The 2,639-nt window shown below is 61.6% G+C and overlaps 1 protein-coding gene across 1 annotated transcript in view; it reads left to right on the top strand.

Annotated features, from left to right (window-relative positions):
• Positions 1 to 553: 553 nt before the first annotated feature.
• LOC147096829 (SERTA domain-containing protein 1-like) overlaps positions 554 to 2,639 on the top strand; it is a 42,470-nt gene continuing 40,384 nt past the window's right edge. The window contains exon 1 of the mRNA XM_085973471.1: positions 554 to 716. The gene's annotated coding sequence lies outside the window, so the exon portion shown is untranslated. The remainder of the gene's footprint in view (positions 717 to 2,639) is intronic.

Consider the following 2,639-nt stretch of genomic DNA (forward strand, 5'->3'; position numbering starts at 1 on the left):
AATGCCTAATCGGAAGATGAGGTGCTGTTCCTCGAGTTTACACTGAGCTTCCGTGGAACAATGCAAGAGCCCGAGTACGGTGAGGTCCGAGTGGGAATGGGGCGGTGAATTAAAATGACAGGCGACCGGAAGCTCGGGGTCACCCTTACGGACTGAACGGAGGTGTTCCACAAAGCGGTCACCCAATCTGCGTTTGGTCTCCCCAATGTAGAGGAGACCACATCGTGAGCAGCGAATACAGTATACTAGATTGCAAGAAGTACAAATTCAGTACCCTGTCTCTACTTTCTCCCCATATCCCTTGATCCCTTTAGCCTTAAGAAATATATCCAACTCCTTCTTGAATATATTTAATGAATTGGCCTCAACTGCCCTTATGTGGCAGAGAATTCCACAGGTTCACCACTCTCTGGGTGAAGAAAGGCTGGAGGGGGCTGAATGGCCTCCTCCTGTGCCATGAGAGTTTTGACACATTCTAGGGGTGCAATGTGATCCCAAAAGCCTGCGGCTGAGGGCATCGTCAGAACTACAACTCCCGAACGGCACCAGGCGTTCACGTCCGGCCAAGGGAGGGGGCGGAGAGGCAAACACCCTCCTCCCCTCCCAAAAAGAACAAGTTGCCCAGCAACTAGATCCGGGTCCGCGATCGGAAGCAGCTGATTCTGGCCGAGGCGAGCGAAACTGACACAGCGAAAGGTTACAATGTAGCGCGGCGGGTGAGTGTCAGTTTCATGTATCTTTCCCAAAGTGGATACTCTAGGAAATCCTGACCATTCCCCAGCCCAAGAAAAGGTCTTTATTGAGAGCAGCGGAGGGGGAGAGTTCATTTCCACTTAAAGATTGAAATTGACTTGAAATTCGATCGCCCAAATTGCTCTCGCTTGTGTGTTGGGAATCCTGATATTTAAGTTAAAAGCATCAGGGGGGGAAGAGAGTGAGAGGGGGACGGTAAGAGGCGGTGAGAATGATGTGTGTACAAGAGCGAGTGATTCACCGCCTGGCAGGAGAGAGCGCCTTCGGGATCGTGACCAGCAGAGCAGGCTCCGATCACCAACATGTTGCCTCCTCTCCAGATTAACTCTCTCAGCGCCGTTTAGAGAGAGAGAGAGAGAGTTTCTGGGAGTGTGTTTGGACTCGAGAAGGGGTTTGTAAAGTTCTGTTTCAGCCCTGAAAGTTGCTGAGGTGTGGCTCCGGGGTGAGTGCCCCGATTGGAGTCTCTGCAGAGGAGGAGGGCGGCTGGGAGGCCGGTGCCCGAAGTGGGTTAATGAGTGGGGCGGAGGTTGGCAGGTTGTAGCCAGGCAATCTCGGGGAAAGGGGAGAAAGGAGGAGGGGGGGGAGGAGGGGGGGGGGGAGAAAGGAGGAGGGGGGGGGAGAAAGGAGGAGGGAAGGAGGAGGGGGAGGAGGGGGGGAGAAAGGAGGAGGGGGGGAGAAAGGAGGAGGGGCAGGAGGGGGGGAGAAAGGAGGAGGGGGAGGAGGGGGGGAGAAAGGAGGAGGGGGAGGAGGGGGGGAGAAAGGAGGAGGGGGGGAGAAAGGAGGAGGGGGAGGAGGGGGGGAGAAAGGAGGAGGGGGAGGAGGGGGGAGAAAGGAGGAGGGGAGGAGGGGGGGAGAAAGGAGGAGGGGGAGGAGGGGGGGAGAAAGGAGGAGGGGGGAGGAGGGGGAGAAAGGAGGAGGGGGAGGGGAGAGGAGAGGGAGGGAGAGGAGGAGAGGAGAGGAGGGGGAGAAGGGAGGAAGGAGGGAGGGAGGAGGGGGGAGAAGGGAGGAGGGGGAGAGGGGGGGGGAGAAAGGAGGAGGGGAGGGGGGGGAGAAAGGAGGAGGGGAGGGGGGAGAAAGGGGGAGGGGGAGAAAGGAGGAGGGGGAAGGGGAGAGGAGGGGAGAGGAGAGAGGAGGGGGGAGAAGGGAGGAAGGAGGGAGGAGGAGGGGGGAGGGAGAAAGGAGGAGGGGGGCGGGAGGAGGGGGGGAGGGAGGGAGAGGAGAGGGAGGAGGAGGGAAGGGGAGGGAGAGGGAGGAGGAGGGGGAAGGGAGAGGAGAGGAGAGGGAGGAGGAGGGGAAGGGGGGAGAGGAGAGGGAGGAGGAGGGGAAGGGGGGAGAGGAGAGGGAGGAGGAGGGGAAGGGGAGAGGGAGGAGGAGGGGAGGGGAAGGGGGGAGGGAGAGGAGAGGGAGGAGGAGGGGAGGGGAAGGAGGGAGGGGGAGGGGGGAGGGAGAGGAGGAGGGGGAGAGGAGGAGGAGGAGGGGAGGGGGGAGGGAGGGGGGAGGGAGGGAGAGGAGGAGGGGGAGGGAGGGAGAGGAGGAGGGGGGAGGGAGAGGAGGAGGAGGAGGGAGGGAGAGGGGAGGGAGGGAGAGGGGAGGGAGGAGGGAGGGAGAGGGGAGGGAGGGAGAGGAGGAGGGGGGAGGGAGGGAGAGGAGGAGGAGGGAGGGAGAGGAGGAGGGGGAGGGAGAGGGGGGAGAGAGAGGAGGGGGGAGGGGGAGAGAGAGGAGGGGGGGGGGAGGGGGAGAGAGAGGAGGAGGAGGGGGGAGGGGGAGAGAGAGGAGGAGGAGGGGAGAGGAGGAGGGAGGGAGAGGAGGGGGAGGGAGAAGAGGGGGGAGAGAGAGGAGGAGGGGGGAGAGAGGAGGAGGGAGGGAGAGGAGGGGGAGGAGAAGAG

This window comes from Somniosus microcephalus, chromosome 34, assembly GCF_052327205.1.
Source record: "Somniosus microcephalus isolate GS21.2 chromosome 34, FLI_Smic_1.0, whole genome shotgun sequence".
In the NCBI taxonomy this organism is placed as follows: domain Eukaryota; kingdom Metazoa; phylum Chordata; class Chondrichthyes; order Squaliformes; family Somniosidae; genus Somniosus; species Somniosus microcephalus.